At 39.5% G+C, this 12,393-nt stretch overlaps 1 protein-coding gene across 3 annotated transcripts in view; it reads right to left on the bottom strand.

Annotated features, from left to right (window-relative positions):
• The window catches only part of RCAN2 (regulator of calcineurin 2), an 87,026-nt gene that overhangs the window by 65,614 nt on the left and 9,019 nt on the right, over positions 1 to 12,393 (bottom strand). The gene's annotated exons all lie outside the window — the stretch shown is intronic.

Genomic DNA, 12,393 nt, shown 5'->3' with positions numbered 1-12,393 from the left:
TGAGAAGTGATGCTTCTGTGTGAGAATGCCATTTTCAAATACTCCCTTTCATCTCACCAAACACATACCTAAGGTATGACCTCAAAAGACAAAAAAAAAAGGAGAGAAAAAGAAACAACCAACATACAGTGACTCAGGTGTACCATAAAGCTCAAAAACACAAAAGGCATTAATAAGAATCTAAATTTTCCTTAAAAATCAATATCACAATACTGACAGAACTCATGTTTTATAGGTCTGGGGTTAATAGCAGTGCACATACTACAAGAACATATCTAAAGTATAGGTGAAGGTCCTTCAAAAACAAAATAAGGTAAGGAAGGTTAATGTAGAAGTAGAAGAAAAAGCAAGGCAGGTACCAAACATTTCAAGGAGATCAGCCTATCCAGAAACTGTATACTGCATATTTGCAGCACATGAAACACATGAAATCCTAAAGAAGCTGCTGTCTTCATATGACTTTTAAGCTTATGAAGAATTTTATGAGAATCCAGTGCCTGTTAATGTTCAAACTCCATCACTCCTTCTCACCTTCAGTTACACCACCAGGAAGTAGTTGGTTTTTACATGAAACTAATTCTCATACCAAGTGCAGATCTGTGCAGCATTTTTTTTTCTGTCCTGTTAGTCAGAGAAAAAACAGGCTGGAAAAATACAAGGTTGTGCTGCGAATGGAAGATACGAGTTTGAGAAAAATCTCATCTTCAGTAAAGATACTGATAAGGCTTACATCTATCTCTTTCTGTTTCCAGACTGACAAATAACAGATAAGGATTTAATTCCTAGACCTGAAGTAAACACATGAAACGCAGAGGCATAGTTTGGACAAACTATTTTAAGCAGTTGCTTTTAGTTGTCACTACAGAACGTCAATCAGATCATATATTTTAGATCAACAGAAAGACTATGGTGCAGCAGGGCTTTGAATAGATAATCAGAACTATGCTTCAGTAAGTGACAGCTCCACAAAATTTTTCCAGAATCTAAATACATGCACAGGGCACACTGCATCTGCTATATGTAGGTCATAAACCAGCAGGGAGTCAGAAAAACTTCCATTCAGAACTGTAAGGGTGATAGATGAAGACAATCAGTAATGAATAAAACAATTTATTCGGGAAAGACTTATAAAAGGTACAAGCTTTATTATTTAAACCATTTGAAACTGGAATATAAAAAAGGAAGACAGATTTTCTTCCTAAGAAACACTCCTGTACCACTTGTGCTGTGTGTTTCTGCCTTCTAACTTCGAGAGACAAACAGCAGCAATTAGAAACAGCTGCATCACAGAGCACACAGCAGGTATAATGGACACTACAGGTAAAAAAGACATGAAAGGAAGATTTGTAGTTACAGATACAAAAGACAAAGGGATTTACAGAAGGACACAGGAAGGAAGGACAGAATAACACCACTCAGCGACATATTTCTGCAGCTCCTGGTGTTAGTAGCAGAATTTAAAGGAATTTGGAACCTGTTGTGACCAAAACCTTCAAGCTGTATGGTAAGAAGCAGCTGCATGTTTATTTAGAGGAACAGGATCACCAGCACATAAGAACTGAATGGGTCTAGAAGTTACTTATTTAAGCATATATCAACCTGAATTGTCTCTTTGCTTGTTAAAGTGGAGAATCCATCCAAAAACTTTACAAAGGCAAAAAAGCGAAAGCAACCAGTGCCAAAAGAAAGTAAACTTGCTAATGTATATTGAAAGTGTTTGATATTGCATAGGAGGCAGTCTCTGGGCCAGGGCCTGTGCTGTGTCAGTGCTCCCACTCCATACATGGCCCTGCACCAGGAACTGAAGAAAAAACAAGTAAAAATTACTCCAATTCCCAAACTGGCAGAAAGCTGATTTAGACAGGCCTGTGACTCAAACACAACCTCAGCCATGTGAAATACCCATTCCCTTCACTTCAACACTTGAGTGAACTGACTGTATTTTCAGTCAGGGATACCACAAACTCCAGCTGTTTAACAAAACAAACAAACAAACAAAGCCAAAAAGCTTTCAAGAAGAAATATCTTGAGAAACAGAAAAATAATCAGCATTCAAAAGAGTAATGAAGAATAAAAACAGAAGAGACATTGACTTCATGGTGGCTTTTGCAAGTCAGCCCCATAGCACACACCAGTCCGTTATCGAGGGCTTAACGCAGGGGCCAACCAGTCAGTGGCTGGTACCTCATTTCCTCAGCATCTTCTGAAGTTTCCAGTTTTGTTCTTCCCTTCTAGGCCAGCCACACACGGGAAACACAGGGATGAAACTATCAGATTTCTCCCCAACACTAGTTTCAGTAACATGAATTGCAAAATTTCTAAATGACTGCATGCTGCAGTCTTACAGAATCTTTAAATTCACTGCAAGGCCAGTTAAATATAACACACGCTAACTTGAGTGCACCTGGTTGCAGTGTAAGAGATGCTTTCATTACTCTCTTGCCAGAGATACTATAAATTCTTTTTCCCATTCTACTGTCATCTTAACTTCCAGCTCATTAGTCCCTATCACATGGGAGGTTTCCCTTATCCCTCTGACACATACACATTACCTCTAAAATATCTGCAAAGCCTCTGTTTCTCTACTAAGTTTCAAAGCCCAGTTCAAAAGTCATGTAACTTAAGCAGGGTAAAGTGTCCAGGAAATGCAATTGAATTAGAAGAAAAGAACATAAAAGTAATAACATTAAAGCAAGACAATTAAAAAAAGTACAAAATACATTGTTTTTAAAACCATTCACACATTCACAGTACACAGGAAACTGAGAACCTGAACAAAATCCTCACTGATGGAATGGTACAGTTTATCAGCAGATCTGTTGCCCAAGAATTGGATCTGAGAACAGTTGTGAAGAAATCCCTGTGCTACTGCAACAAATCCCAACACTTCCATCAGCTGGGAAAAAAAGGATTTATCTGGCACAGAAGAAAACATGTTTTCAAATACACAGAAGTAACTGATAATTCATTTTACCTTGATTCAACTCTGATCTCTCAACTTTTTACTCAAATCTATTGCAGATTTTGTCTTAATCAATGCTACAATCTTAAAGCTGCCATCTCTCCCTTCTCCACTCTGTATTACCTCAAATCACCTTCCCATTCCCCTTATTTTCTAAGACAATATTCCTCTTCAAGTGTTACTTTTTACACACCTCTATAAAGCATTAATTTATTAATTATGTTAAACCAATGCAGTATTCTTAACACATATTTCATATGAAAGATTTAAGAAATTTCCTTAAATAACTGCTAATTAGAGTCATAAATTTATTGTTTTGAATATGATTAAGCCAGAATGTCCCTTCTATAAACGCAGTGTCTTCATGCACTGCTAATGAAGGGTGACCTTCATTTAGAAGCCTTTTCCTTGGGCCAGAAAACTGATATCAGAACTTGTGGATGGATTAGGACCTCTGATGGTATTAAAATAAAGAACAGCTGCTGCCCTAACCACATTAGAATGGCTTTACTGCACTTTTTGATTACTATCAGCTAGGAAAACAGTATTTTTGTTGACTTCAGAGTGACAGTTTGCTGGAGGAAGAAGGGCAAAACTGTGTTTGATTATTAGCAGATATTTGCTGATAAGAACTACTTAGTGGGACCATCCAAAGACTTTTCTATAAATTACATAAAGGCAGCTTTTCCCTTTGAGAGCTGTGGCTCTTGCTTGTGTCAGCAGATACCAGGAGGGTTGACTTCTTGCTTTAATATGCAATGTGCCAGCATCAGTTTCGACTAGATGGAAGGCAGTTCCTGTAGAGTTCATGACTGTGGTTTATTCCAAGTGTGACCTGGTGTCTTATAGTCTTGGCTTTACATCACTTTACAAAAACATTTTGAGATTGCCAGACAAGAGAAAAAAGGGAAAAAACAAACAAACAAAAACCAAACAGAAGTAATGCTAATCAAGAATAGCAAGTTTCACCAGTTACAATAAATCTTCCCATCTCAGAACAGAGCATATCCTGCTATCCTCCTGGAAGAGAAAGGCTCAGTATTCTATGTACACGCAGTCAAACTCTCCAGTATTTTCAAGCAGGATGATCAGAAGGAAAAAACAACCACCACCAAAACCTCTCTGCCAGCAGAAGTCCCCAGTTGACCTCCCAGTTCCATCTAACACTGGTGGAGTTCAGAGGAAAGCCACACTGGCCTCAGTATTCCAGGCCAGATCTAACTTCCTCAAAGATCAAAAGGCATTTGAGTCCAGGAATTTAGTTGAACCTATTACAGGAGACAGACAACTGCAAAGTGGAATCTTAATCTAAATCTGTACAGTGTTTAGGGATATCTTAATCAGACCTACCCACAGTTTATCCTACAGTGTCCATTGTGCCAGAGGAAGAAGTGATTCAGAGACTTACACACAAGACCTTCCAATTCCCAGTGGCTCCCAGAGCCTGTTTTCTCATGCCATAACAGAAAGCCCTCATAAACCTTGGCATGGATTTACTAACACCTTTGTTAAAATGTCTCACTATTCAAAACTCTGTATTTTAGTAGAACTGATAAGAAAATTATATTCCTGTATTAAAAAAAAAAAAAATACTCTGAATGGTCCTTTCCCAGGAAAGATTTCCCACCCACCCTGGTTTGAGATAACGCATTCCCTCTAGACTGCAAAGTAGAACACAGCCACAGAAAGCCAACACTAGAAGAATTTTTCCATAGCTGCTCTTAAGGAAAAAATACGTTTCCAAATTTAAAAAGCAGACAGTAACTGCTGCCTTGTGTGTTCTGGAAAGAACATTAATCAGTTTATTTTTGTAATTTACAAACAACTAGTACAGTTAAATGCTTTGAAGCACTACTTTGAATTTCAGCTGCAAGGAATACAGGCCTACCTTTAACACAGTTGGCCTTTTGCCAGGCACGTTCTTCCACCAAAACAAGGGCATTTGTGCTACCAAGCACCCTGAGCATGGATGGGAAAATAACCTCAAGTACTGTATAAATTAGAAGACAGCATCCACATTACAGGCAGTGGCCTTTCAGGCCCAGAAATACTCATTACTTTTTGGTTGGTTGAGGGGGTTTTGCTGTTTAGAAAGAAAATGACAACAAAAAAAAAAAGACCAACACATTTTCAGAGTAGGAATTGAACACTGATTTAATTGAGGAATATTCGGAGTTTGGTAGTTCCTGGATGCCAGCAGGATAACTGTGGCCAGCTGTACCTTCTACTTGTATGGGATGGCTTATGCATCTTTCCAGAAAGACAGCAGAAATGCTGAAGCCTTTCAGTAACAGCCAGGACCACCCAAAAGAGAAGCTGGAAGGAATGCCTAAACTAGACTAACGACTCCTTACAGCTCCTTTAGAAATTCAACAGATCACCTCAGAGAAAATTGCCATCAGACCCTATATACATTCATAAATGCAAGTTGTCTTGTTAACAGCTACGAGAGCAACCTTTAATAAACTCCTCATAAATATGCATTAAAATTCTGAATATGCAAACTGCACCAATCAAAATTAGTTCATTTTCTTCCTCCAAACCAGAATGAATACTCAATAGATCCCAAATGTCAATGAAGGTTAATTTCCCTACTGCCCTTTCTCCAGCGAAACCTCAGCACCTCACTCCGTGGTTTGAGGCCTATGGAGCTCCAGACACTCAGATGCTTTAGGGATCTTACTGCCAGTCACGTTAAGATAGTTCATATCCTACAGTATGTTCAACTTTATGAAGTTACTGCTTTTCTTTTCTGAGCTCCTCAACGTAACTCACACCTGACCTGCGAGTAAAACACAGGAACAACAGCCCCACCCACAGAAGAGCTGCTACATTACATCCCATTCCAGGTGCCAATACAGAGCTGACTGACAAGGTCTAGTAGCTGTACCATGGGAAATAAAGTAAAGGAGGTTTATGAATGACAAATATAGAGTCAGAGAATGGTTTGGATTGGAAGGGACCTCAAAGATCATCTAGTTCCAACTGCCATGGGCAGGGACACCTTCCACTATCCTAGGTTGCTGAGAGCCCCATCCAACCTGACCTTGAACACTTCCAGGGATGGGGCATCCACAGCTTCTCTGGGCAACCTGTGCCAGGGCCTCACCACCCTTACAGTAAAGAATTTCTTCTTATTATCTAATCTCGATCTACCCTTATTCAGTTTAAGGCCATTTTAATGCTAAATATCAACAGCTCTTTTCAGTTGTAGAGAGAATTTATATAATGAGGCCGAAAAGTCAGGATTATCACTCCAGCAATCAGATGGGGTATCAAATGCTGAGCATGGAAGGTCACAGCTGCTTTCAAACAAAATACTGTATTGCATTCAGATGGTTTGTAGGAAAAGTATTTGAAATTTGTTACAGAAAAAAAATAATGCAATGGAAAAAGAACTTTACACTGCGTACTTCTTAGAGCAAGATCAGCCTCCTATAGCTTTATTTTAGTGCTTCCATGATCATACAAAAAAAGCACTACTTAGCTGTCTGCAAACCACCACCCAGGGAAGAGTGCAAAATAGGATTCCCAGAGGGCAGATATGATTCATGAAGGACACTGCTCCTGCAGCTTTTCTTTGCAAGCTCTCTGTATTTTCATTTTATTAGATGCATAGACAGCATATAGTAAAGAAACACTTCCATTTTTCCAGAATGCCAGGGAATAACATTCATCCCATTTATAAAGCAGGACAAAGCAAAGCAGGTAGAGATTCCACAGCACGAGGCACAGTCTGCTGCAAGTGGCAGTTTCTGATAATGTTATCATATCAACCACCAACAACCTTAAAAGGTAGAAAAACTGAAAGTAAAACAAAACAACAGCAAGTGTACCAGGAAGGCAGAATGAAGATTGCATTCCTTTCTAGGCTTGGAGCGTGACTTCATCTTTGCTAGGGTGACCTTCCACTGAGTCCAGGTTTGAACACTAATATTAGACCAAAAAGAAGTGTGCCACCCTTTAAATATAATGATTACTCAACACCTAGAGGCTTCAGTGATGTAATATGACCAGAGAGATTCTGACTTCACAATCTAGATGCTTAAAACTGAAGTCAAAAGGAACAGATCTTCCCCTGCAGACACAAAGCCTGTCTAGAGCCTCCCAGAGCATCTTCTGGAATTAGCCTGTAGGAAAAGGGAACCAAAGAAACATTTCACACATGGCAGCAGACACACTGGCTCCACTTTGTTTAAAAGGAGCACTGAACAGACACTTCTCAATTATCTGCTTCAGACACAGCAGACCACTGAGCAGTCCAGTGCCTTTTACTGCACCTTAAAAATAAAAATAGCTGCATGAAGATGTCCTTTGTTGAAAAAGCTGAATGCAAGTATAAAGGAAAAAAGCCTTTCCATGCAAAGCTACAAAGCTCTCTTAAAGCATCACCCTTGGACAAATATTCCAGCACTCACCTGAGGTAGCCTTAAATATTTTTCAAGGTCCAAGTTAAATAACACATCTTTAAAAAAAAAAAAAGTTAAAGGAAGCCTAACAAGGTTTCTGCAGTAAGAGCAACCAGTCATCCAATATATGTAAATAAAGTTGTAATGTGAAAGAATCCCTCATGAAAATAGTAACTGTTTTCATAGTAAAGTCCTTCTATTAAAGTAGGATTATCTTTTCCATTGATTTGTTAGTTTGACTTTTCTCCTTCCTTCCCCACCCTGCCTCCATTAAGCTCACAGTTCAGGAAATGCATTTTTAATCACCTCCATTCCCAGTCTTGCCTTCACACACTGACTCTCTTCATCAGAAGAATTAGGATACACTTCAGCAAATGTTCAATGAATCAGACTGGTGGAGGTTGGAAAGGACCTCTAGAGATCAGTACATCCCCCTGGCTCAAGCAGGGAGATTTAGACTCCACATGCCTTAGGACCATGTCCAGACAGCTTTGGAAAATCTCCGTGGAGAGACAGACAGACTGCACCACCTCCCTGGGCACCCTTTGCCAGTGCTCAGTGACTGTCATGGCAAAAAAGTGTTTCCTGATATTCAGCAGGAACAGAACCTTCTGTCTTTTAGCTGATGCCCGTGGCCTCTGGTCCTGGCACCTGACACCACTGAAAAGAGCCTGAATCAGCCTTCTTTGCACCCTGTCTTCAGGTCATCGTACACACTGGTAAGATCCACCTGAGCTTTCCCGTCTCCAGCTCAGCAGGCACAGCTTTCTTGGCCTTTCTTCACAGCAGACAGGTCCAGTCCCTTCCTCTCAGTGGCCTCTCCCCAGTAAGTCCATGTCTTCCTTGGACTGGGAAATCCAGAACTGGACACGTGTTTATCACTGTATTTTTTTCACGCAGAAATAATAGTAATACCTCCTATTGGGTTAAATTACATTGGCAAGAAAAGGCACTTAATGGACTTTGGCTATCATTGCCTAGGCAGCTTCACCATGACTAAAATGTTCAGAAACTGATGAATCATTCTTTATTCGAAATAAAACTATCAAGCTTAACCGGTGCTCCTTCCAATTTGAGCCAAAAGAATGGGATAAAAACGGAGCATACAGCCTGTAAACAGCTTTAGGAAACACATCCTTCCTCACGTAAGCATATTCTAATAATGACAGCTTTGCTTAAGCACCTCCCGAGGCGCTACAGCATCTAAAGAAACTATCTTAAGAGACAAAGATGCTTCACTTTGACAGTGTGTTTACCAGTCTCAGCCTGAAGGAAGCTCCAGTCCCAGAAGAGAAAGGATGGCTTTACAAAACAGTGATATATGCACAACAAAAGCACAACAAAAGGTTTACTACGAAGAAAGTTTAAGGGCTATGGGTAGCAATTAACTGCTGAAACACACCCTTAGGAGTTATTAAGAGTCATGCCCTTTGGCTCACCAACACAATTGCTTTATCAGGAAAGCTAAAAGGAGCTGCACCTCCCATTCAGTCACACTATCAGCCAAAAATAAGTCTCAGTTTTGCCCTATCTTGCCCACGTAGGCAGTCCCCTCAGTTTTTCCAAGAGATGCGACAAATCCCAGGGTTTAGAAGTGTTTTTATTTTTAGTTTCTTTACAATAAGACTTCCATGACCCAACCAAGTCAGTCCTGTATACTCCCAAACCCAAAGTTATCTGCCCCTACCACTAACAGATTTATGCCAAAACAAATGATCAGAACACAGGCCAGTGACGGGGACGAATTCGATCCCAGATTTGCAACAGATTATCCTGTTAGATAATCTTCTCCACACCTTTGCTGGTTTTCAGAAACTAAAAATCCCCATATTTTCTCACACACTGTAAAGAAGGTACAATTTCATTTTCTGTAGAAAGGAGTAGGCTGTCCATGGTGGGAGTGGAGATAAGCAAAGCCACCTCCCCTCAGTAGTAGAAGGCTGTTATGGCAGTGAAGCTGCTAAGCCATCCTGCACAAATCCTTAAATGCCCATGTTATCAACCCACTTATCTGGGGCACCCTCCTGCCTAAGTACAAATTTCTTTCCAAAAACACAGGCCTGGAAGGTAGGGAAACATTTTTCGACCATATGTTGTTACTGTAACACAATCAGATACATGTAGGTAGTATTAATTTATATTCCCCCTTTCTTCAGTGTTTAAGGGCAGTGAGTTCTGAGCAGCTTCCTTGGAGCCTGATGGCATTCATATCCACATCCCAGGCCCCACAACTCTTCAGACTCACTCTGGTGAGACCTCAGGGTGCCAGCCAGGATTAAAAACAAACATGGCCTGACCCAGTGTCTTTGCCTGCACTTCAGCTGCAAGAATTCCTCATCTTCAGAAAACGGTGGTCAAAACTCAGGTTCCCTGCAGGTGCCATCATTGCTTTTGACAGGCAGCACAGAATCCCTTCTAAGAGGGATTGCAGAGTCACAATACTGGTGAAAGGGTATTTCTGACACAGGACTCGGTAAGAACAGGCAAAGTAAATCTGATTATCCACAGCACAGGTGTGCTGGCAGCCAAGTGTTCCCTCTGGGTTGCAGGAAGTCCTTACTCCAGCACAAACTGGAATTTACTCTATATCTGATACAAAGGAGTTACTGGCCTTCAAATTAAAACAAAAAATATTTAAGCCCTTTGCTTTTAAAACCTATATTTATTCAGTATATTGCTTCGATATTTGTGTTAGAAGTTTGGACTTGATGGTTCAGGTTTCTTAAATACTTCAGGTAATGTAATTTAAATAGCTGAGTGTAAATTCTCTACATTAAGATTGTTGCATGTTAAAGCCACTCAGAACTTTATATATTTGAATATTATTTATGTAGGAAGTTCATACACCAAATCAACCATTTTCAAAGACAGGTTTCTCCAGCTTTATTTAATAGCTAAGTTGTAACTTTCAAACCAATTAGACTTTTGCTGTCTTCTGAAAAGTGCAGGCCAGGAGTAAAATTCAAAGATACCTTACAAAAAACTTTCTGTAGAATGAATAACACGATGAAATGACTGTAGATGTAACCATGACTGTAGTATATAATTTTAACAAGTTTAGTGTACCTTTACATATACTTTGGATCAAATATAATTGAAGATATGGTTGTTAGCAGCATTTATTATGATGGTGTGAGATTTTAAAGTTTAGCTTAGTAACTTTACAATATTTTATATTGAATTCACGTGTGCTCTTATCTTGCAGCAACAGTTATTAATAGAAAGGATTATGGGTATTAATCAACTGGGAACACAAGTACATGTTCTACAGGAATAATAAAACCATAATCAACTCCCCAGGTTGTTGAATTTAATGAGAAATCTGAAGGTAATCCCATCTCCATAAATATAGACTTACAGGAGTAACTACTTACCTGCAAACAGAGCTGTTCAATCCATGGCATCCACAGTTTACAGACCTGCACGTGGCTTAGAATATCCACCTCCACAAACCAGCTGCTATTCTTAAGACACATCCTTAAGTCCTGCAAGTCTTTAGGGATTGCTATCCCACATACTTACATAATCACCCATTCCATTTCCTAACTAAGCCATCAGCTAAATACCAGAATGCAGCTCTCAAAAGGGAAAGCTCAAGAGCAAGTAGGGATAGAATCTCTGCAGGATGAAGAGAGATTCTCTAGTTCTAGGCAGGCTTCTGTCCTTTAAAAGTGGACTTTCAGATCCCTTCAACTCGTTAACAGCTGGTTAGAAAATTCTGCAAAATGGCAGAACATAAATTCAAGATGCTTATTAGCAAGAAGTCTTACATACAATAGGGCACTATTTTCCAAAATTGTAATTTAGAGTGTGGGATTTATATATATATAAATATGAATATTTTGCTTAGTGCTGTGGTATGAACCTTTACATTCTTTTAATCTATATTACTCAGCCATACACAAGACATCATTATGGAAGACAAAGATACATAAAAAAAATTAAACCCAAACAATTCCACTTGTACAACCTCTACAGACACCACTTTTGGTACCTTTAACAGGAAGCCTGTATCCTTAGAAGTTTTGTTTTATTTCTCTTTCATCTGGCAATTTCACCACTAAAGAGCTTGTCCATCCTGGCAAGCTCTGGTCCCAGTGAATTTGTAGTTTTATCTGGATATGTCAGACAGTTCCAGCCAAAACCCACTGTACCACTGCCAGTTTGTTTCTGAATTGAAAATTCATAACAGGATACTCATGTAGTCTCAGATGTGCCCATAACAATTAGCCCAGACTCATTTCATCAGACAACAAAGCCCCAAGCTATTAGTTTTATATTCCTGAAGTCTCAGTCAGGAAGAACACTAGACTAAGAAACAGGAACTGAATGCTTCCTACACAAATTCGTTTTTTTTTTAATTATTATTTTAAGAGCACGTTGTTCTCAACATTCTGTTTGAGATTAGTTGCAAAGTTAAAAATATTTCCATAAAGTTTCTCTTTTTTATCTGGAAAATCTAAAATGAATGATAGTGAGAACACAGTATTACAGATAACTCAAAATACTTCAGACCTTATCTGTCTCTCAACAACTGTGTGAGAGGAGGTTGTAGTGAGGAGAGTGCTGGTCTCTTTTCAAAATTAGCAATTGATAAGACATGAGGAAATGGTCTCAAGGCATGCCAGGGGAGGTTTAGATTGGATATTAGGAAAAATTTCTTCACTGAAAGGGTCACCAGGCATTGGAACAGGCTGTCCAGGGAAGAGGTTGAGTCACCATCCCTGAGGGTATTTAAAAGATGTGTGGATGTGGCATTTGGGGACATGGTTAAGTGGTGGACTTGGCAATGCTGGGAGAATGGTTGGACTCAATGATCTTAGAGCTCTTTTCCAACCCAAACAATTTTCTGATTCTATGATAAATACAGAAAGGCAGCCTCCCATCACAGTGGTACGTGATCAGCAAGGGGAGCAACCATCACATGTTTAACTCTGCCATCACCACCATCACTGCAGCTGCAGCTGCAATGAACACATGAACCTGCATTGCAATATTCTGCAAATCTGAACAAAAGAAAAA

Source organism: Manacus candei, unplaced genomic scaffold (genome assembly GCF_025592945.1).
Source record: "Manacus candei isolate 608988 ecotype Guabito, Panama unplaced genomic scaffold, ASM2559294v1 h1tg000007l, whole genome shotgun sequence".
NCBI lineage: Eukaryota > Metazoa > Chordata > Aves > Passeriformes > Pipridae > Manacus > Manacus candei.
This window is presented reverse-complemented; position numbering and strand designations above follow the sequence as displayed.